Raw genomic sequence first — 25,077 nt, forward strand, 5'->3', positions numbered from 1 at the left:
CCTCTGCTCCGCGCTCTACACTCTCACCATTTTCCTGCGTGGTCGGGTGGGTGATGTGTCTCTAATCTTCGCCTGTCTTCCTTGGGTGTTTACTGCTTCCTCACTGTTCTCTCTTCTTCTGTTGTAAATTCCCTTCTTCCATATTGCTGTCTTCTGTCATCTTTTTGTTTTTCTCTTTGCAATACTGGCTTCCCCTTTGTCCTTGATCTTTCCTACACTCACACTATTATTTCCACTTTTGAAACATGTTTTAAATTCCTCCTTCTCAAAGCACTGGTTTCCAGTCTTATGACCTTAAAATCCAATGGGGTTAAATTAACTCTCAGGAAATCTTCTTGATTCACTCCACTCAATTCATCACACCTCTCCTTTTAAAACTCCAGTAAAAGTCGTTGTATTCCTGCATGGTACTTTGACTCAAGGGGATATCTCAGGATTTACTGATTCTTTAGAACCAAGAACTCTTGTAACTATCTCACCAATAGGGAGCTTGGGCCAGGGACTTCTAGTTGGAACAAACTGAAGCTTGAAAATTAAAGAGGTTTTTAACTTGCTAGAGGAAATACATAATGATATCTATTTGCTAATAAGAAAATGAACTATGCCATTGCAATCGGTGTGCATTTCAGGGATAAAAGAGGCTTTGTTATGATTACAGAGAAAGCAAACTTCTATTCTGACGCATTGAAAATAGATCTGTAGTGAGATTTTTATTTTTTTTATTTATTTATTATTATTTTTTTTTGTAGTGAGATTTTTAATGGTTTTGTCTTCAAGTACTTGTTGATCTGTGAAGCAGTGCAGTTTAGAAACATGTTGAGGAATTAGTGAGAAACAGCTATTTTATTGAGAAAGAGGTATAAGTTTTTTGTCATCCTCTACATCAGTTGCCACATACAGTGATGCTGTAGCTCAGAGCATCATGAATTACCTGGAGGTCCTTAAAAAAAATGCAGATTCTGATTCAGGAGGTCTGGATGGGATCTGAGATCTGTATTTCTGACTCACTCCCATTGGTATCCTGGCTGCTGCATCTCCAGGGACCACATTTGAATAGCAGGGATCTAATGCTTCTGGCTGAAGCACCTGGAAGGAAAAGCTTTAAGCTGCCTTCATGATGTTTTATTGTGTTTTAATTTTTTGGCCGAATCAAGAGTCTGACCCTTTGATATCTTTTTATTTTGTACTATTGACTGTGACTGTAAATATCAATAACCTCAGATATGCAGATGAAACCACCCTTATAGCAGAAAGTGAAGAAGAACTAAAGAGCCTCTTGATGCAAGTGAAAGAAGATAGTAAAAAAGTTGGCTTAAAGTTAAACTTTCAGAAAACAAAGATTATAGTATTCGGTCCGATCACTTCAATGACAAATAGATGGAGAAACAGTGGCAGACTTTATTTTTTTGGGCTCCAAAATCACTGCAGATGATGACTGCAGCCATGAAATTAAAAGACGCTTGCTCCTTGGAAAAAAAGCTATGACCAACCTAGACAGCATATTAAAAATCAGAGACATTACTTTGCCAACAAAGGTTTATCTAGTCAAAGTTATGGTTTTTCCAGTAGTCATGTATGGGTGTGAGAGTTGGACTATAAAGAAAGCTGAGTGCCGAAGAATTGATGCTTTTGAACTGTGGTGTTAGAGAAGATTCTTGAGAGTCCCTTGACTGTAAGGAGATCCAACCAGTTCATCCTAAAGGAAATCAGTCCTGAATATTCATTTGAAGGACTGATGCTGAAGCTGAAACTCCAATATTTCAGCCACCTGATGTAAAGAGCTGACTCATTTGAAAAGATCCTGATGCTGGGAAAGATTGAAGGCAGGAGGAAAAGGGGATGACGGGGGATGAGATGATTGGATGGCATCATCGACTCAATGGACATGAGTTTGAGTAAACTCTGGGAGTTGGTGATGGACAGGGAAGCCTGGCGTGCTGCGGTCCATGGGGTTGCAAAGAGTCAGACATGACTGAGCAACTGAACTGATTGACTGTGACACTAGAGGGGCAGAGAATGTTATTTGAGAGTCAAACCACAGGGTGGCTATGAATTCTGTCCATGTCCTCCCAGCAGTGATGATCTTGTCCCTGTAGTGACCTTGTAATAAAGCTCACATTGGAAGATGGGGTGTAGGAGGGGTGAGTAGATTTCCCCAGGAAGGTGTCAGGGAGACCTTGAAGATGTCTTCCTCATTGGGTTATCAAATTTAGGCTGCCTTTAAAGTCATTTATTATAAGCATTGGATTGCTTTTTTGTTGCACTTGCTGGTCCTGGTATTTTTGAGTTATTGTGAAACATTTAATACCCCAGGTAGAGTATTGAATTCTCTCAGAATGACAGTGAATCACAGACAAATGACTTGGGTTTTGTCTTTCAAAACAAATGCAATAGAGACTTAAAGGTTACATTTTTGTCACTGTGCTCCATCAGACTTGTAATGGCTGGTTCGCAATTTGATCTCCCTTCAGAATGTGAGTGAGCTTCCTGCTTAGCAACAATAATTATTTTCAAAAGAGAGAGAGATTCCCACAATACCTGGACATTAAAAAATTATCTAATCACATAGTTAGTTTGACCCCTTTAGCTACCCACATATAAAAAGGCAACATAAAAATAAGCCAATTTCACACTTTCCATGGAAAAATAGATCTCATTGCTAAAATTTAAAACAATTACACTTTTTCTATTTGCAAAAGAACAAAATTTTCTTCTTTTACAGCAGTATATGGAAAGTATATTTTGTACTGATAGCTTACGGTGAAGGATATCAGATTCATGGTCTCCAAAGAAGATTTAACTTCAGGATCAGGGACCGGGCTTGACCTCTCAGAGCTTTTGTGTGGCAGAAGTTTTATTAGTGAAAGAGGATAGAGGAAGCTTCCAACACAGATGTCAGAGGGGGACAGAGAGTACCCTGTCACTAGTCTTAGCAAGGGAGTTCTATACTTTTTCTATTAGTTATTAACAATAAATCAAAAGAATGTCTCAAGTTCGTAAAGGTCTTACTAGATCTACTCCTACAATTTACATTTTAAGATGACAAGATTAGTCAGAAGGTTCTTAAGAAGGACTTCCCTGGTGGCTCAGATGGTAAAAGCGTCTGCCTACAATGCGGGAGACCCGGCTTCGATCCCTGGGTTGGGAAGATCCCCTGGAGAGGGAAATGGCAACCCACTCCAATACTCTTGCCTGGAAAATCCCATGGACGGAGGAGCCTGGTAGGCTACAGTCCATGGGGTCGTGAAGAGTAGGACACTACTGAGCAACTTCACTTTCTTAAGGAGAAACATGTCCTCAAGCAGAATACATTGGTACAGAGTTTAAGGAAAAACATACCCTCGAGCAAGATGAGTTGTTTTGTTGTGTAATCATTAGCTCTTGGCTTAAAGAAAAAAAAAATGTCTATGTGACTAAGGTGAGTGAGTGTAGAAAAAAAGTTTGTCCTTTTCTCTTCCTTAAGAGCCCCAGACCCCTTTTTCCTTGGACTTCTCAACCTACCTAAGTCTCTCAGGACCAAGTTTAATATTTCCCTAAATGTCCCTTCTTCACCTTAAATGTATCTCCATTGATAAAGTTAAAAACAAAATGAATAATGAAAAGTAATAGTACCTAAAACTATCACACATTTGCTGGAAAGGAATGAGTTTTTTTTGCTATGAAATTGATCCCAAGAATATTCATCATATAAACACTTGAAATTTCACATCTTTTCATTCGTGAATGCAAACCTTCAGGGATAAAAAATATATTTCTTGTTATTAACTAAAGACTAATAGGTGAAGCTGATCAGGTTAATCATTTTTTTAACTCTGTTAACTATTTTTTAATAAATATAAATCACTAAATAGGGCAAGATTAAAAACAAAAAAGGATGTTTTCTCATTGTATGTATGCGTTAACCTTTAGGTAGAGTTATAAAATGATCTATTTAAATAATAATAATAAAAACAAAAATAAGTAAACAAAATTAATTTCTGAAAACGACACTGATAAAGCTTTGGAAAACCATCAATTTGCATTAAGTGTCTGCTTTATGCCTATTTTAATAGGGAACACAAAAACCACAGTTCTTACACACTCTTAAAAAAAAAAAAAAGAGCAATTCAAGGCCATAGAAGCACATTAACATTTTTTCCTGACACTTAAATAATAAAAACAAGAACAACCAGCATTTACTGAGCACTTAACTATGTTGCCGACACCTTCAAAGTGTATCACATGTGTCATCTTATTCTTGCCATTATACAGTTGAGTAAAGTTTGGAAAGCTTAATTACTTTATTAAAGTCATACAAGAAGTGTCAAGCCTTGGAGACTCCATGTTTTGAGTCTTTCAGCCTCCCCAGTGAATATCAGAAACTATGATTTTGTGATCTAGATGTCAGGGTGTGATATCACTTTCTAACATCTCATGGACAGGCAAGCAATAAGGGCACACCATCTGTGCCTCAGTATACTCATCTGTAAAATGGAGAGACTCCCAGCCTCTCTGCTGCAGGAAGCAGGTCTCTGGGTGTTTAGAAGGGCCAGACACCAGTCACATGGAACAAAGCTTGTTTGCTGGTGGCACACCCCAGCCTCTACAAATCACCACCAAATGTTGCCAGGGGTTTAGTCCCCAAATTGGTCATAACAGCAAGAGGAATTGGCAGGACATTAAGTTTCTCAAAATCACTTGTTATTAACAAATGTCTTGGAGAAGAACCTCTCCCAAGATTAAATGTTAGAAAACTTCCAGCCTGGTGAAAACAGGCCTCATCTCCAGGAAACCTGTGCTTGAGGTATGGGTAGCTGTTTTCTGTGTCTGATGCATCCAGTGGGAATGGTAGGCGGGGATTGTGGGAGGGAATCAGACATGGTGGGGCCTGCATGAGTACGTTCAAAGGATCCATGCTTGGTGAACGCCCTCCCCCCCACTCCTTAAAGCACTGGGGTTGAGGTCAGACGTCCTTACTTCCTCCCAATCTTGTCTTTCCTCCTCCTCCCCGCGTCTCCACTCACAGACACCCAGCTTGTATGTGTTGATGCTGAGACCAACCAGAGACTGAGGGGGCTTGCTTCCCTTGAGAATACCTTTCTTCTCATCTCTTCACACTCTGTCCTCTTAAACCCTCCTCTTTGCCCAACTCTAGAAGAGCATCCTTGTTAACTTACCTACTTCTCCCATTTGGAAAGTCACATCCTGCATTATGAGAAAGGAGTTGGGGTCCACACACAGCTCTGCTCTGTGGTCTATTTGTATTTGTTAAATAATTATTTTTACAGCTTTCAGTTTTTCATTCAAATAATATTTCTACTCAGTCCTAGTATTTACCCTGAGATTACTAGGAAATCCAAAGCAACATCTTGGAAGAGCAGTATCTCCTTTCAGATTGTTTGGGTTGTCCAGAAAGTTCACAAATGAACTTTTTGGTCAGTCTAATGTTTATGTCTGAGTTAAAACACAGAAAGGGGTTTCTCCAGAGCATAGGACGGGGGGCCCTGTTTTCCTTTTGCTCTGGAGTTAGAGTGAGAGGAACTGCTTTGGTCTAAATTATGAAAGACCTAAGCAAGAGAGAAAAGTTTCTGAGAGGTAGAATATCTAAATACCCAAAGAGATTCCCAAGGATTATTCCATGTCTTTTTGAGGATCTTTAAGTGTGGCATCAAAGAGATTGTCTGAAAGTTGTGTACCAACTGCGTGACTTTTTATGGTCTCCTTTAGTCCATGAAGAATACAGTTAATTAAACTCAGAAGTTTGCCACTAAAATAATAGGTATGAGATCCAGAGAATTCAAGGTGTTGGAGGACTCATTAAATAGGTTTGCATAAATATCGTGCTGAAAGATTTAATGAGTCCATAGGGTCAGTTATAGAACAATGGAGCATAGATGACCTAGAAAAAAGAAATTAGAATCAATACTGGGCTTCTGAGTTAACAGCTATAGATTGCTGTATGAACACCTGAGAGAGAAATTCTATAATTATATCTTAATGCTGCATATGGGTGTTCTCATCCCAGGGAAAATGAAATTGCTTAGTTTTCATTTACTTGTCAGTAATAAAAATAAATGTTTATATGTGTGTTCATTTCTCTGGTCTCTAGGAACCATGAATGCTTAAGGAGCTACAACTATGTAAATAGCATCAATTTTTTTATTTTAATTCAATTATTTATTGAATGCTACTGCATAGAAGGCACTGGGCTACGTGCTGGGAAAATAAAATGATGTAATAAGATTGCAGCCTTACCACACACACCCCCATTGGCCCCACCACAAATTGCTTACAGTCTAGTGCAACCCTGTCCAATAGAACTGTCTGCAGTGATGGAAATGTTCCATGTCTCAGAGTTCAGTGCAGTAGCCGCAGGTGTTAATTAATGTTTAAAATGTGATTAGTGTAACTGAGGAATTGAATGTTTAATTTTATTTAAATTTAATCATAAACAGCTCCATGCTGCTAGTAGCTAACATATGGACAGCCCAGAAAGGTAACATGCTGAATCTGGATTTCTAATGTATAATCTGCCTTTCTACAAAGGATTTGTGTTGGAACCAAACTCTTATTATCATCTTTATAATAGAGCTGTTTATAGCAGAGGAAGAGCTGACTCTTCCTGGGGAAACCTAGGAAAGTTTCCCAGAGCTGGTAATCCCTGACCTACAGGATGAAGCCTGAGTTTATCCAGCAGAGGAGCAGATGGGAAGGAACTCCTCATGACATCATGAAAAAGTCTGCGGTGCAAGGATCGTGCAACTGCTGTGGAGTTGCACATAATTTCATAATTTAATGTTGTATTAGCTTAAGCTGCCATCACAAAATATTTCCAACAGGGTGGCCTAAACAAGAGAAAATTATTTTCTTACCATTCTGCAGTCTGAAGTCCAAAATCAAAGTACCAGTAGGGATGGCTTCTGTGAGGCCTCTTGGCCTCTCGTCTCCTTGTAGGCGGTGGCTTCTTGCTGTGTCCTTACCCAGCCTTTGACCTGCACTCGAGAGAGAGAGAAACTCTGTACATCTTGCTCTTTTTATAAGAACACCAGCTCTGTTAAGTTAGGGCCCTATCCTTATGACTTCATTTAACCTTCATGGCTACCCCTGTGGTTCAGACGGTAAAGCGTCTGCCTGCAACGCAGGAGCTGCTGCTGCTAAGTCACTTCAGTCGTGTCCAACTCCGTGCAACCCCAGAGAAGGCAGCCCACCAGGCTCCCCCGTCCCTGGGATTCTCCAGGCAAGAACACTGGAGTGGGTTGCCATTTCCTTCTCCAATGCATGAAAGTGAAAAGTGAAAGTGAAGTCGCTCGGTCGTGCCCGACTCTTAGCGACCCCATGGACTGCAGCCCACCAGGCCCCTCCGTCCATGGGATTTTCCAGGCAAGAGTACTGGAGCGGAGTGCCATTGGACCAGGGTTCAATTCCCGGGTCAGAAGATCCCCTGGCGCAGGAAATGGCAACCCACTCCAGTATTCTTGCCTGAAAATTCCATGGACCGAGGAGCCTGGTGGGCTACAGTCCATTGGGTCGCAAAGACTTGGACTCAACTGAGCAATTTCACTTCACTTCACTTCACTTCCTCAATGGCTCCATTTCTAAATACAGTCAGTATGTTGGAGGCCTCAATATATGAATTTTGAGAGGACACAGTTCAGTTCATAAAACACATCATTCAAAAAACAAATATCTTTTTTCTGTTTTTTTTTTTCCCCTGAGAGGAGATACATACCTCACACTCAGTTAATATATGTATGCAGAAAACTATCACCTACTGATCTAGCAACCCATGATTTTAATTCCTGTATTTTATTGGTCTATTAACCTATAATATAAGGTTCTGGAAAATTAGCAAGTTAAAAAAAAAAATCTAAAGCAAAGTTCCACCTCTCATAACTTGAATGCAATTAAATATTGCTTCAGTTCAGTTCAGTCTCTCAGTCATGTCCAACTCTGCAACCCCATGAACCGCAGGACACCAGGCGTCCCTGTCCATCATCAACTCTTGGAGTCCACCCAAACCCATGTCCATTGAGTCGGTGATGCCATCCAACCATCTGTCGTCCCCTTCTCCTCCTGCCCTCAATCTTTCCCAGCATCAGGGTCTTTTCAAATGAGTCAGCTCTTTGCATCAGGTGGCCGAAGTATTGGAGTTTCAGCTTCAACATCAGTGCTCACAATGAACACTCAGAACTGATCTCCTTTAGAATGGACTGCTTAAGCAATATTGCTTAAGCAAATATTAATATTGATTTTCCTTTTTTTCTGAGGAAAAACTAGAGGTGAGCTAGAGTTGGTTATACTAGCTCACAGGAACTTATTTAAAATTTTTCCAGGGATTCTGTGAGCTGGTTGTTAAACACAAACACTATTAAAAAGTGAAAAGAAAGTGAAAGTGAAATCGCTTAGTCGTGTCTGACTCTTTGCGACCCCATGGACTGTAGCCTACCAGGCTCCTCCATCCGTGGGGTTCTCCAGGCAAGAATACTGGAGTGGGTTGCCATATTCCTTCTCCAAGGGATCTTCCCGACCCAGGGATCAAACCTGGGTTTCCCACATTGCAGGCAGACGCTTTACCCTCTGAGCCACCAGGGAAAAAGTAAATTATATAAATTTACAGTTAAACAAATCATACTAAAAACAAAGGGATCTATAAGGGGAAAGATTCTGAAAAAGAATATACATATATATAAATCACTTTGCTGTACACCTAACATAATATTGTAAACTAACACACTGTTGTACTTCAATTTATAAAAAAGAGAAAAAAAGGAAAAGGAGAAAAAAACAAAAGAAATAAATATCCCAAAGTCACCATTGCTAATTAGGTAAGACATTTCATTGTCGTCTGTGCCCTGGAGGTAAGTGACATCTATGGTGGCTGTAGCGGCACCGCAAAGGATTCCTACCACACACCTCTTCCTAACTCTCAGTTCAGGAGCATCATGTTAGAAACTTGAAATAGGCTACAGGGGGTATATTTACACGAAATCAACAAATGCTACAAAGCAGGCTATTTTCCCCCCAGGAGAACGGCCTATTAATATTGACCAGCATACCACTGACACAAATCTTAACTGTTTATGGCATAAGTTTTTGTCAGAATCATGCAGAGTTCCTTTTGCAAACATTCTTACTCATCTTTTGTAAGTTAAACTTTCTACTAAAATGTAATATTGATATTGTTGTTGGTGTTCAGTTGCTCAGTCGTGTCCAACCCTTTGCAACTCAACTGAGGCACACTAGGTTTCCCTGTCCTTCACCATCTCCCAGAGTTTGCTCAAACTCATATCCATTGACTCGGTAATGCCATCCAACCATCTCATCCTCTGTCGTCCCCTTCTCCTCCTGCCTTCAGTCTTTCTCAGCATCAGGGTCTTTTCTAATGAGTCAGCTCTTCGCATCAGGTAGCCAAAATATTGGAGCTTCAGCTTCAGCATCAGTCCTTCTGATGAATATTCAGGGTTGATTTCCTTTAGAATTGACTGGTTTGGTCTCCTTGCTCTCTAAAGGACTCTGAAGCACTCAGTTTGAAAGCACTCAGCCTTCTTTATATATATTTATATATTACCTTTTAAAACCTGTTTTTATATGTTTCCTCCACCAGAGTCAATGCTGCTTTCTGGCCTGTGAACTCTCAGGCTCTGCACATGTAAAAAAATTGGAGAGTGACAGAAAAGTCCCCTCAAAACTAATCCAAGCATTGACAACATTTTTCTAACCCATTTAGCAATGTCTCCCACTGGAAAACTGCCTCAGCTATAACATAATATCCCCCCCACTGCTAATACTACCCCATAGTGAAAACTAAGCCAACACTGGCCTTGTTCATTTTAAAGAGGCCATTTTTGTCTCTACTAACAGTTTTAAGTAACAATAAATGAAATAAAATAGAAAACTACTGGGGTAAATAACAGCTTTCAGATGAAATTTTATTTTTTGTAGTAAACATTTCACTCCAATGTTACCCTTTTCTTCCAAGCCAGTTAGAAGTAGCTCAGACTTTGAAAATGAAATGTCACTTGGCACAATTCTCATTCAATCTTTTATTAAAACTAAAAATAAGTCACACCTGTGGCCTCTAAACTCTGTAGCCCAGGAGGTAAAAGTGGTTTGTCCGAGTCACAGAGGGACAGTACTCATTGCCTACCCATGTCTTTCACTCCAAATTGACACCCCAGAACAGCTTGTTTTCTGACTACAACCCTGTTCATTTACAATTTATTTTATCATCAGCATATCGTATGAGGCTATCATGAGGGTGATGAGAGAAGAAGGCATTCAAGCAGAAAAGATTAAGTGACTTGAAGTTTTTACCCTTTCTCCAGATAACCTACATGTGCAAATGTTTGAGAATTGTGAATCTAGGTTGAACTGAAGAATAGGATGGATAAGATCCTTGGCATAGAGAGGGAAAAGAGAAAGTATCCTAGGACTTTGTTTCCAGACAACTCTTCATTTTAAGAAGTTTGGTAGAGGAGAAAAGGCCTGAAAGGGACAGAAAAGCTACACCCTGTGAGTTGGGAAGGAAAGCAAGAGAAATAAAAGGCCTCCCTAGGAAGGGAGTCACCCATAGTGTTTCTGGAACTGAGTAGATGCTACTTCAGTGACCAGGCGTCACTTGAGTTTAGTGACCAGAAGGTTATTGGTGCCCTGGATTTGAATGAGGGGTCACAGGAAAGGTGGGAGCAAAGTGAAACAAGAGTGGGATGAGCTGGAGGCAAGGAACAGTAGACAGCTTGTCTAACCCTCTTCTCAAAGCCCATACTTGAAGGAACCTAGAAATCTGGAATAGTAACGAGGGATGTCAGGAGTCAAGGGAAGACACACTTGAGAACAGATGAGTGAGCACATGTAACCTAGGATCCAGGCTAGTTTATCATGAGATTACTAAATAAATGACTGCCAAGGAAGTGGTTGGCAGGGTTATGTTTTCATCTGATGAATCAATAGTCAGCATAAAAAGGATATATTAATGAGAGTGCAGCATCAATTCAGTTCAGTTCTGTTCAGTCACTTAGTCGTGTCTGACTCTTTGAGACCCCATGAACCGCAGCATGCCAGGCTTCTCTGTCCATCACCAACTCTGGGAGTTTACTCAAACTCATGTCCATCAAGTTGGTGATGCCATCCAATCATCTCATCCTCTGTCGTCCCCTTCTCCTCCCACCTTCAATCTTTCCTAGCATCAGGATCTTTTCTATTGAGTCAGTTCTTCACATGAGGTGGCTGAAGTATTGGAGTTTCAGCTTCAACATCAGTCCTTCCAATGAATATTCAGGACTGATCTCCTTTAGGATGAACTGGTTTTATCTCCTTGCAGTCCAGGGGACTCTCAAGAATATTCTCCAACACCACAGTTCAAAAGTAGCAATTCTTCTGCACTCAGCTTTCTTTATAGTTCAACTCTCACATCCGTACATGACTACTAGAAAACCAGAGCTTTGACTAGATGGACCTCTGTCAGCAAAGTAATGTCTCCGCTTTTTAATATGCTGTCTAGATTGGTCATAGCTTTTCTTCCAATGAGCAAGCATCTTTTAATTTCATGGCTGCAGTCACCATCTGCAGTGATTTTGGAGCCCCCAAAAGTAAAGTCTCTCACTTTCCATTGTTTCCCCATCTATTTGCTGTAAAATGATAGGACCAGATGCCAGCAAGGAAGAAGACCCTAATTAACAGGCCAGAAATCTTGGAAAAGAGAGATTTCAAGAGAGAAAGGAATTTCTCCAAATTCCTTTAGTTTCTTTTAACTCCAGGCCTGAAGGGCTAGAGCCTTACTAACCACCCACCCCAGGACTCAGGATATGACACAGGGAGAGGAGGGCCTGCCTTTTCTAACCCTAGGAATTGTGGGGAAGGAAAGGACAGTGAGGATAGAGCAGGAGGTGAGATGTGTATGTACCTCTCTGATTTCTTCTCTCCGGGCCAGCATCTGGAAGATTCTGGGCAAAGCTCCTGGCTCCCATATCATGTGTGCCTTGGAAGGACTGGGGTGTTTCTGAATGCCCCAGTGATGGGAAATGGTGGTGGTGGGAGTGGCCAGTAGAAGCTTAAGAACAAGACAAAGCGGTTCCCCCAGGTCAGTTGGTCCAGACCATGGACTAAAGCAGCAGCCACCAATCAATCATCGCAAATGGGCAGTAGCCATTAGTCCATGGAAAAACCTAGAGCAGCCCCTTCACAGCAGAGACCTGTGGGATGTAAGGGAAGCCTAGTGGGTCTCAGCCACCACCAACTCTTCCCCCACTTTGAAGACCCATGATCTATAGAGATTTAGCCACCATCTTGGAGAATTGAAAATAGGAAGAACATCTTGAAAGACTGCACTTTAGCTAAAGAGAGTGATACATGCAAGAAACCTACGACTAACCGTATAGGAAACTGGAATTTTGAAGCAACTCTAAGGAAACTGACATTTCCTTTAATAGAAAGGCTAGCACAGTTCCCGGAGAAGGCAATGGCACCCCACTCCAGTACTCTTGCCTGGAAAACCCATGGACAGAGGAGCCTGGTAGGCTGCAGTCCATGGGGTTGCTAGGAGTCGGACACGACTGAGCGACTTCACTTTCACTTTTCACTTTCATGCATTGGAGAAGGAAATGGCAACCCACTCCAGTGTTCTTGCCTGGAGAATCCCAGGGACGGCAGAGCCTGGTGGGCTGCCGTCTCTGGGGTCGCACAGAGTCGGACACGACCGAAGCGACTTAGCAGCAGCAGCAGCACAGTTCCTCTCACCGTCATTTGAAAACAGCTCCGATACCTCCAGGGAGAGTGGTTTGGGGAAGTGCCGCCACTGTGACTTAAATGACAGCCACTTCACAGGCAGGGAGCTCAGGCACTGCACTGTGCAGGGCCAGCTGCTCAGAGGCATTTGAAAAGGAATGGGTCACCTGGGAGTTTTCTAACCTGTTTGCAGGTTTCCTGGACACCATGTCCTCTCCTGACCCAGCATTTGCTGTGACACAGAGATGTTTGTAGTGAGGTGAATGACAGACAGTTTCATGAAGGTTAGGTCGCACAGGAACAAAAGGCATCCTTGCCTGGGTGGCGCGAACCTTTCCCTGTTCTCGCCCATCAACTTCTCTACCAAATTGAACTCTGCTCAAATGCTTCAGCAAGATTTTTAGTCAAAACCTTTTAAATGCTTATTTTTAGAAGAAGAAATGTTTACTGTTTGGGGGCTGAAAATTATGCTCAATTCTGCTGAATTTAATTCTGCAGAAATTTATTTTTAATGCCCATTTCATATGTAAGAGCTCAGAATACCCTTCTGTTGAGAGCAGCTCTAATATTAGATATTCCTAATAGATTAATAAGACTGGCTCTTGACAGCCACTTCTCTGCTGTTATTTCAACGGGTTAATCCTGTAGATGCGTCCATAGGTGAAGGTACCTCCCAGCAAGGGCGCGAAGCCAGCAAAGCTTTTGTCTGGCCTGCCAGTCTCCTCTCCATGCTGACACAATCCCCAGAACTGTGGCTCAGCTGCAACTTTCACAAATAATCACTTCTTTTCTTTAAAGCTTTGTACCTAAATATACAAAGTGTGTTGGCCAGAGTTTTATTATGATCATTTACATACTTACAATTCCTGAGTATTTAAATACTATTGGCAAACTAACATGGGTAAAAACTATTATGTGAGATTTTGTAAGAGCCCAAGATGAAGAATAAAGACACTTGGGATGGTCCTCAACGCCCTTCTATCATTGCATTACCAGGATTCTGGCTTTCAGGGACATTCTCTCTAAGGATTAGAGCTAATTTAGTTGAAAAACCTAGGAATTGTTTATTGAGAACTATTTTATCATAGAGATCTCTAATCTAGGAATTATAGTACTCACATGTCAAGGAGTAAAATAGAAAATGGGTTTTCTTTTTAATATTTTTTTGTCTCTTGAAACTGGAGGGCAGTGGATTTGAAAGCAGTCCGTTTGTCTATTTGTCCATCCATCCATGATGCATACTTATATATATTTATTTACTTAAATATGTTGTATATATTTAAAATATTTTCTCTACGTATATTGCATGTATTAATATATGTAAGCAGAAGCAGACTTACTCATTGTTTGGGTACATGCTATGCATGCATGCTAAGTCGCTTCACTCATGTCCGACTCTGTGCAACCCCATAGACAGCACCCACCAGGCTCCCCTGCCCCTGGGATTCTCCAGGCAAGAGTACTGGAGTGGGTTGCCATTTCCCTCTCCAATGCAGGAAAGTGAAAAAGAAAGTGAAGTCACTCAGTCATGTCCGACTCAGTGACCCCATGGACTGCAGCCCACCAGGCTCCTCCGTCCATGAGATTTTCCAGGCAAGAGTCCTGGAGTGGGGTGCCATTGCCTTCTCCTACATACCTTTAATCTAAAGAAGCCTGTGTTGAAACTTAGTAACCTATTATCAGTGAAATTGTATTATAATACAATGAGGGTATGAGTGCCCGTAAAAAACCTCTTACTCACTTTGGGTTTTGTACCATGTATATTACCTATCTCTTAAATTGGTTAATCCATTGACTTTTTAAAAACATGTGTAAATGTTATTATACACATACTTCTACTATGACATCAGCAAACATGTTCTAAAATGAGTGCATCTTGCTGTGTCCTGCTACACAGCTGTATCTACCCTGATTATACCCAGGTATAAGGCCCACTACTTGAAAAATCCAGCTCCCTTTGATTTCAGATCACGTTTCCGTTCTCTGTTGCGCAGACATCAGATAAATGTGATTTCTGCTCTATTTTGTTGTTTGTTCCATTCTTCTTCCTTCTGTGTTCTTTTCTTTATTCATTCTCAGCTGCTATTAATTTATACACAATTAAAAGGACAGAGAAGCATATTAATTGAAAAATTGATTACATAACCTTGAAGGCTTGCTTGCAGTGTCCAGGAACAGCATTTTCCCTGATTGATTTATCTGCCCTGACTTAATAGAGGATTTTTCTACCAACCTGACAACATCTTGTGTTCAGACTCTGGTGTCATGCTCTGCTGTTCTCATTATTCATGGAAAAATGTGTTGATGGACTGTGGACAAGTTGAATTTATAATCATTCAAAGGTGGGATAACAGAGCTATTGCTAACTCTGGTGATCCTAAGGTAGAAAATTTTAGAAAATCACATAGACAGCAAGAAGTGCGAGAGATTGGAGAGGGTGGGCAGGATGCTATACGCTTTCTATATTATGTATTTGCATGCGTTTCTTAAAATAATCTATCTCTATATATTATGTAGGTGATCAAAAATATTCTGAATTTTAATGTAAAAGACTCCATTACTGGTAAAAGTTAGTTCAAAATAGGAGACTGTTTGAAATTGTAAGCTTTTCTGTAAGTGTCCATCTGGGTCCACTTCTTTGTAGTGCTCTCTTTGTCTCATTTTCTAGCTTTAAAAAAGCCGGTTTAGACTAAAAGGAGCAATTATGGTTTCTGGATATCACTGCATTTCTGATAATAAGCCCTTCAAACTTGATTAGTTTTTAGTAGAATTACAGTGATTCTGAAGCAATCCTGAAGCCACCTGTTTTCCTCTGCCATATAAAAACCTACATCTGCTGTTGATAGGATCTAAAATGTAAAAACGTCCCAAAGCAAGTTGGAGAGTCCTGAGTTTCCAATGAAAACAAAGATTCTGTATTACTTTTAAAATATGTTTAAATAAGTCAGTGAATGGAAAAGAAATCAAGGAATGCTCAAAGAACATGCTCCTAGTGAAAGCAAGTACCCAGAGAGGTAGACAGAGCAGTAAAGCTGTCTTTCACCTTGAAGTTATCTGCCAGTTACTGAGCTTAGATTTTTCATGATGCATGAGGAATGGGAAAACAGGAAATGAAGCGAAAGTGGGAAGTCTAGTAATAGACTCACCACATAAACCTGGGACTGCAAGAAGCCACATAATCTCAGGGAAGGCATGAATAAAGAAGCCGTCATCTCAGAGAACTGCAAGAAAATTGTTACTCGCACAACTTGGGTTTTAAACAGAGGTAGAAAAAAATCCTTCCTGAGAATTTGTGATTAAAAGCTCTCCCTCATGTGAACTTGAAGCCTGAATTCAATTCACACCACCTGACAAATTCAGAATTTAGTGTAAATCTGTCTCATCTTGGAAATCCTCTGGTCTCCTGGCATAACTAATCAGTTTGTCTATAAAAGAGGCTGTTTTCAAAGCAGGCTTTAAGCTATTAAAGTTCCAAGAAATATCAACTCATCAAAGCAATTACAGTGAATATAGAGAAAGTCCATGAGTGAGAACCACAGCAGAAAGAGAAGACTGTAGAACGAGCCCTACAAAAACTTAGTATTTTGGTATTATGAGAACAGGATGTTAAAGAAGTATGTTTAAGACTGACAATACGAGTGAAGATCAGTCAACTGAAAACAATGATGTATGTTTGAAAACAAACTGAATTTCTATAATTGAATAGATAATTACATTTAAAATGTAATGAATCGTTCCAGCAATAGAGAGAAAAGTAGTAAATTTAAAAAGAGGTCTATAATATGACTCAGGAATATAGAAGAATGTCAAAGAGAAAATAAAATACAGAGATTAAGAAGCATGAAAGATAGAGTGAGAAAAAGAGGTGAGCAAAAATGAGGATAGTAAAATATTCAAAATATGTTGTGGACAGAATTGATGAAAGACCCAAACTCATAGATTCAGAAATCCTAATCAAGAAGCATTTTAAACATCTCTATATCTAAATACATCACATTGATATTTCAGAAGGGAAAGGAAAAAGTTTAAAATCTTAAAGGAAATATCTTTAAAACAACTAAAGAGAAATAAAAATTAGATAATTGATTTCTTGGCAGTAACAATGGAAGAAAAATAAAACAGTGGGATGATATCATCAATGTGCTGAAGGAAAATATTTGCTAATCTAGCAATTTATATCTAGGGAAAGTATCACTTAGAGTGAAAGCAATAAACACACCTTCAATCAACTCAAGATGACTGTAGATGTTTAGGTGAGAGTGTGGCAGGAAGGGCTGAGTGCCATAAAAGGACCTTCACTGAAGGAAATCATAAATCTATATCCTAGTTAGAGGAATTAAATAAGTATGTCTGCTAAATTTTTCCATTTATAAACATAAAAGATTTTCAGCTCAGCTTTTTTGTTATGTTACTGTTGTTGTTATTTTTAGTTAGTTACTTTGTTTAATAAGAACATAGCTGAAGAATGAGGACTAGGAAAGGAAAAGAAAAAATATACCAGGAAAATGCTAATCTAAAGAAACCTGCATGGGCTATGTTTGTATCAAATAAAATGAATTTTAAGGTAAAAAGAAAGAGGGCTGTTATGTCATGGTAAAATTTTCAGTTCTCTAACAGACTATAACAATTTTAAACTTCTGTGCACAAAATAATGTGCAGTCTTATAATGGATAAAGCAAAAATATTGGCAATATTGAATCTACCTCTCTAGTAGAAAATATTCATATTTCTTTTAGCAATCAATATTTCAAGCAGACCCCTCCAAATATATCCAAACCCTCCAAACCCCTCCAAAAATATCATTAAAGTATACAAAATTCAGATAAAACAACACAAATTGAAAACTTTAATAATGTTTTTATGTGCATGTACAACAAGACAAAACTCAAATCCAAGGGAAATTTCATACTTAAAATAGTCCTCTTAGATAAAGATGCCCACTGTTATTCCCTTATTATTCCCTTCTATCAAAGAAAAAGAAAAAAAAGTGGTATAGCAATTAGACATTATGTGAAGAAAAATATAATTTGCAATTGCTATGACTCTCTATTAAAAAGGATTTCCATATAAACTATTTTAATCAATAAGAGTTTAGCAAATTTACTGAGTATAAAATTAATATACAAAAACCAATTGCATATCTGTAAGTAAGCAATAGGCAGCTAGCATAATTTTAAAATTTCTAATACTGTAGCAGATATACAGTACCCAGTAACTTTAGCAACATGTATTAGAGATCATGGAAAAATATATAACACTCTATTGAAAAACATCAAAGAAGACCTATTATAATATGCTAATGAATTAGAAGAGTCAATAGCATAAAAAAATGGGTTCTTCCAAATTGATCTATAGATTAAAGGCAATGCCAAAAAAAAAGTCCCCTCAACATTTGTAGAATTGGACAAACTGATTCCAAAATTTACATGGAGAAGCAAAAGCCCATAAGTTGCTGAGTCTCCTAAAAGGAACAAAGTATGAGTGTAAAGACTTATCATACACAGTCATCATGAAAATATAGTAGTTAAGATATTGGTGGAATTTGGCAAGTTGAACATTGACACAATAGGTGCTCTATAAACAAATGTACTGAGATGTGAAAATTTGACTTATGATAAAATTGGCACTCAAAATTTTATCTAAGAAACTAAGGGTTTTTGAGAAATGCTGTCAGGGCTATTGGTTATTGATATGCCAAAAAAAAAAAAAAAATTGGATCCTTACCTCACATCATACTCAAAAATCAAGTCCAAAAGCATTTAAGACTTAAATATGAAATATAAAACTATGAATCTTTAGAAGGTAACGGAGAGTATGTTTGTGAACTGGGGAAAGGGAAAGCTTTTTCTAACAATATCAAGAGAAAAGAACAAGACATAAAAGGAAATATTGATGATTTGGCCTAAATTAAAAGCTGTTTTGTTCATCAAAATACTCTGGAGGGCTTCCCTGGTGACTTGGTGGTGAAAAATCCACCTGCCATTATAGGAGACATGGGCGCTATCCCTGGTCTGTGATGATCTCACACGCCATGGAGCAAAACCAAGCCTGTGCACCACAACTATTGAGCCTGTGCTCCAACCCAGGAACTGCAGATACTGAGCCCAGCACCACAGCTCCTGAAGCCCTAGAGTCCACGCTCCACAAGAGAAGACTGCAGTGAGGAGCCCACACACCGCAGCTAGGGAGTAGCCCCCACTGTCTGCAGTGAGAGAAAAGCCCACACAGCAACCAAGACCCAACAAAGCCGAAAATAAATAAGTAAAATTATGTATATGTATACATATATATATATATATAAAACTCTTTAAAGAAAGTGGAAAAATGTAACAGCAACACATATAACATCAAAAATTAATGTCCATAAGATATATAAGATTTCTATAGGTTAAGAAAAAGTATGTCAATTATACTTCAAAAATAAATAAATTATAAAATTAAAATATAATTACTATTGAAAAAATTACGACAATTATATAATACTTCAAAATTTAAAAATAAAAATATAAACTTAATTTCTATTAAAAAATGAAAAAGACAAACAACTGGAAAATGTGCAAGAACTTCCATGCTTCTGTTGAGAAGCACAAATGGTCAGTAACATAAGTAGGCTGAACTTCACTGGTAACTGTGCTGTGCTGAGTCTCTCAGCCGTGTCTGACTCTCTGTGACCCCATGGACTGTAGCCTACCAGGCTCCTCTGTCCATGGGATTCTCCAGGCAAGAACACTAGAGTGGGTTGCCACGCCCTCCTCTAGGGGATCCTCCCAACCCAGGATCACACCCAGGTCTCCCACATTGCAGGTAGATTCTTTACCATCTGAGCCACCAAGGAAGCCCTCTTTGGTAGTTAAGGAAATGCACATTGAAGCCCTAAGGTTATATTACTGTATACTGTCAGATTGGCAAAAGTTTTATGTCTGCTGATGTCAGGTGATTTGCAAGAAAATGGTACGCCTAGGACAGTTCTAGATTGCTATCCCTAGCAATGTAAACTGGTCCAAACACACTGGGCAACAACTTGACACAATCTAGGAAAGCTGAAGATAATACATTCCCAGGACCGGAAATTCCTCACCAAGGTAGAAACTCCCTAGAGAAGTTCCCACTTACATGCATCTGGAGAACTGGGCAAGAATTCATAACAATACCCTTTATACCAACAAAACATTGGAAATAACTATGCTTCAAGAGTAGAATGAAGAAATTTTAATAGTATGTACACAAGAATATTACATGGCAACAAACTAAATATGAAGGGCTCCCCTGATGGCTCAGTTAGTAAAGAATCTGCTGGCAATGCAGCAGACCACCTGCAGTGCAAGAGACACAGGTTCAATCCCTGGGTCAGGAAGTTCCCCTGGAGAAGGAAATGGCAGCTCATTCCAATATTCTTGCCTGGGAAATCCCATGGACAGAGGAGCCTGGGGGGATACAGTCCATGGGGTAGCAACAGTTGGACACAACTAAGCAACTGAACCACCACCACCAAATAAATTTGACTTAGAGCCACAGACAGCAACCTGGACCACAGTATTTAGTGGAAAGCAAGTGGCCAGAGAACATGCTTCCACTTTTATGAGTTTAAAAACCTGCAAAGCAGATTAGTATGTTGCTTAGGAATGCAAACTTGGTAAAGTACTTTTTAAGTGTGGGAATGATAAGCAAACAAACAACAAAACCCTAGACTGCTTTTCCTTCTGAGTCGTCAGAGAGATGAGATTGTGGAGAGGCACAATAAGAACTTGAAGCCCAATGTTTTATAAACTGGTCAGAAGGCAATGGCAACCCACTCCAGTACTCTTGCCTGGAAAATCCCATGGGCGGAGGAGCCTGGTACGCTGCAGTCCATGGGGTCGCTAGGAGTCGGACACGACTGAGCGACTTCACTTTCACTTTTCACTTTCATGCATTGGAGAAGGAAATGGCAACCCACTCCAGTGTTCTTGCCTGGAGAATCCCAGGGACGGGGGAGCCTGGTGGGCTGCCGTCTCTGGGGTCGCACAGAGTCGGACAAGACTGAAGCGACTTAGCAGCAGCAGCCTCAGCAGTGGGTATTAATTAGTAATAAACTGTTCTTGATATCTTATGAGTATTTTACCCACTTTTATATTTATTTAATATTTAAGAAACATAGGTTTTAAATAGAAAGAAAGAGTAATCATGATGTTTTGACACACTAAATTCAATTTAACAGGTGGGATTTTTCATATGCTGCCATCTTTAGTATTTTTCCTAGGATTGAAATGATTTGCCATGATTACATGTAGAAAGGGAAAATAAACTCACTCAAATCAAGTCGCTCCTTTGCTAACCGCCCTGTGGGCGTGTCGGAAAGTATTAAATGAAGTCCTCCTTCTCCGCGGGCTTCTCCGCTGCCTCACTCCCTCTGCAGTCTGCCCCTTCCCTCGTGCTTCGCCGCTCAGCCCAGCACAGTCCTGGGCCAGTCCTCTCTGCCTTCTGCTGCCAGCCACCACACCTCCAGATTTCCCTGTGGCTGCTCCTTTTTCTTCAGTCCTCAGTTCAAATAGCAACTCCATACAGAGAACTTCTCAGACTACGTAATAGACTCTTATTGCCTCTGTCTGTTTCCTTTTATTTGCAGCACTGTCCCCTATCATGTTCATGTGGTTACGTGTTTGCTAGCGGCCTTACTTCTGCACAGGGGCCACATCTCTTTTAGTCTTGCCCTAAGTACTTGGCAGATTCCCGAGTACCTCAAAAGGTAAAGAGTCTGCCTTCAGTGCGGGAGATTTGGGTCGGGAAGATCCCCAGAGAAGGGCATGGCAACCCACTCCAGTATTCTTGCTTGGAGAATGCCATGGACAGAGGAGCCTGGCAGGCTATAGTCCCTGGGGTTGCAAAGAGTCGGACTCCACTGATCAACTTTCACTTTCACTAAGGTTGGCATGTAGATTGTCAATTAAAAATAATGGGGACTTCCCTGGTGATCCAGTGGCTAAGACCCCATGCTCCCAATGCAGGGGACCTGGATTTGATCCCTGGTCAGGGAACTGGATCCCACATGCTCCAACTAAAGATTCCCAAGGGTCACAACTAAGACACAGCACAGCCAGATAAGTAAATACTTAAAAAAAAATAATGGCATTAATAAATATTTTTGTTAAATATTTTGGGCAAAAAACTTAGCACTTTTTATTTTTATTGGAGTATATTGACTTACAATATTGTGTTAGTTTCTGCAGTACAGCTAAGTTATACATATATCCACTCTTTCTTAGATTCTTTTCCCATATAGGTCATTATGGAGTATTGAGTAGAGTTTCCTGTGCTATACAGTAGGTTCTTATAGATATCTGTTTTATATATAGCAATGTGTATATATGAATACCCATCTCCCAATTTAACCCGGCCCCTTCTTCCCTCTTTTGGTAACTGTTAGTTTTTTCTCTACATATGTGACTCTATTTCTGTCTTGTAAATAAGGTCATTTGTACCATGTTTTTAGATTCTACATATAATTTTGTCTGTCTCTGGATAATTTTTTTTTTTAATTTGGGAAACATTAAATTTCAAAGAGCCCAGTTCCTTCCTTCCTTCATTCAACAAGTATTTGTCATCTTTAATGTGTTAGGCATTATACTAGATGCCAGGATGTAGGTTGAACAGAAAGGTAGTACCAGGAACCTCATGCTGGGGATGGACAGGGCTCCAGCTGTTAGGTGCAAGGGCTTGTGGAGGTCAGTGTAAAATCAAAAACAGAGTAATTTAGAGGCCAAGATACTGAAGAACTAAGGACAAGATTCTGGGTATTTCTGTTTAAGGGTATTTGGGGGTATTTCCATAGTGACACCTCAAGACATCATGAAGATTAGAGGATGAGAATATCAGAGATAATGAAAGCTTTAGGATAGAAAGGCCATCATAGCACCAAATGCCAGAGCTTCCACCAGACAGCAAAAAATAAGAGGCAACAAAACATGAGTCACTGCATCAGTTTCTGAAATAATGGTCCTACATCTCTCTAAATGTTTCCTCATAAATATCATTGAAAAACCCAGCTGAGAAAACCCTTTTTAATTCCAAGACTGATTAGTGAAATCATGCTTCTACTTTTGGTCTGTTGCAAGAAAGATGAGAAATGACCCGGGGAGAACAAAGAAGATGCTGCAATATCCCTGATACAATGCTACATTAGCTTCCTAGTCAATGCGCTCTACCCAGTTTTATATCATGCTAAAATATTACCATTTGATTAGACATATCTGTGTCCAGTTTTGAACAGGCCATTTTTTAACATAACTGGTTCACTGGTTGATGTAGGGACACTTGCCCCAACTATATCTTTGTTTTTATGGAATGCTCTGATTCCATTCATATTTTTTTTATTTACACCGTTTCCAACAGAGAACATGCTCAAAGCAAGAGGGTATAAAGGGTGCAGTTACCCTCTACAATCTCTGTGAGATAGTTCAGAAATTCTTTGAGGAATTTGTGCTTTCTAACTACTGTAGGACACTACTGACCATGCCATGGGTTATCACAGTTGTCTGCTAGTGACCTTTCACTCCTTAGGTGCTGAAATGTGCACTCTTAGTTCTCAATGATTTTTGTTACCACCGCACTAGATTGGTAATGACACCTACCAACACATCCCATCACCCACCCTTGGGGAATTAGTTTTGCATTTTATGTCAAACCGATGCACTCAGCATTCAGACTATTCATGCTGAGTATAAGATAACCAACAAGCCAATCTGCATTTTTAACTCAAAAGCTCAATTCTTTTATTTAATATTAAATCACAGATTGTTCAACTTCTAAGTGGGTCACACATTGTGTTAAGTGATCCAGCTCTGTCCTCTGCCATCTGGCTACATGAATCAATGTCAGATGGATGCAAATATATCTCTGAGAGGGAACCTTGGGAAAGAGTGCTGATATACCAAGCATAGACCCTCAGACATTTACCCCCTCCCAGAAGACTGCATTGAAGGTAAATCCAAAGATCACAGCACAGGTTGAAATACTGGCTGTATGATTTCACTATTACTTTCATTGGATGCTATGAGTCTGAGTAAGTCCTATCTCTGCTTCATTTACCTTAATTTTGTTGCATGCCCAGAAATTCAGGGGCATTCAAGGACAGCAGGGAGCAGATGAGAAAGAATGCGTGATAAAAACTACAAGTAGCCTCAAGGACAAAAATAATAATAATAATAATACTAAGACAGAGAGGCTTGTGTATCCAGCTGGCTACTGGGTTTTCCTTTGACCATCAGAACTGGTTCCCAATTTGAACTTCAGACCTTTACTGGTACAGTAAGGACTGAGATTAATAAGTATAATTATAAATGTTATTTTATAAAAAGATTCCAATAAGATGGAATACAGATTAAAATAGTGTGTTTAGAATAGAAAGATAAAAATCAATAGAAAATAAATGAGGGAAATAAGATCAAGGGAAAATAAGAAAGGTAATTTAGAGGCAAGAAGGATTGAGTTTGTAAACCGTACACAAGAGCACACACCATGCTGCTGCTGCTGCTGCTAAGTCGCTTCAGTCGTGTCCGACTCTGTGTGACCCCAGAGACAAGAGCCCACCAAGCTCCCCCGTCCCTGGGATTCTCCAGGCAAGAACACTGGAGTAGGTTGCCATTTCCTTCTCCAAAGCATGAAAGTAAAAAGTGAAAGCAAAGTCGTTCAGTCGTGTCCGACTCCTCGAGACCCCATGGACTGCAGCCTACCAGGCTCCTCCGTCCATGGGATTTTCCAGGCAAGAGTACTGGAGTGGGGTGCCATTGCCTTCTCTGGCACACACCACAATGACCTGTATATTAATTGGTGTTGGGCCACAGAGTCCACAGGTCAAAACTAGCTTTAGAGGAGAAAACCCCTTGAAGTACTTTGGGCTTGCAAAGAAGGTTGATATTATACACTTTCCCATATCCAGAGCCCTCCATGGACTCAATCACACTACCTCCAGGTCTCCATTGCTGCACTCAATCATCTACTCAAACATTTGTAAATGTATTGACGTGCCAGCACCATGTCAGGTTCTTGGGAAACCATGGTTTGTAAAAGTAGACATGATCCCCGCTCTAATGGAGCTTCAGAGAAGTGACAGAGATAGACAAAAGCAGATAATCACAAAAATGCATGAGACAAAATAATCACATAAATGAATGAGACACCTCTGTAGGAAAGAAACGTGGTTCTAAGAAGAAAACTACAGAATGATCTAATAGAAAGATAAAGATTAGGGGGAATTTCTTGAAGCAAGTAATGTTTGAACTGAGAGCTGAAGCTCAGTAGGACATAACTGAGTAAATGTTGCAGATCCATGGAGCGAGGGGGAGTGTATGGATGGAGGGAGGCCCTTGCTGTTGTTGTTGTTGTTCAGTCACTCAGTCA

General features: G+C 39.9%; 1 protein-coding gene across 2 annotated transcripts in view; it reads left to right on the forward strand.

The window, feature by feature from the left end:
- Nucleotides 1-25,077, forward strand: part of PLCB1 (phospholipase C beta 1) — an 856,639-nt gene that overhangs the window by 766,911 nt on the left and 64,651 nt on the right. The gene's annotated exons all lie outside the window — the stretch shown is intronic.

Source organism: Bos indicus, chromosome 13 (assembly GCF_029378745.1).
Source record: "Bos indicus isolate NIAB-ARS_2022 breed Sahiwal x Tharparkar chromosome 13, NIAB-ARS_B.indTharparkar_mat_pri_1.0, whole genome shotgun sequence".
NCBI lineage: Eukaryota > Metazoa > Chordata > Mammalia > Artiodactyla > Bovidae > Bos > Bos indicus.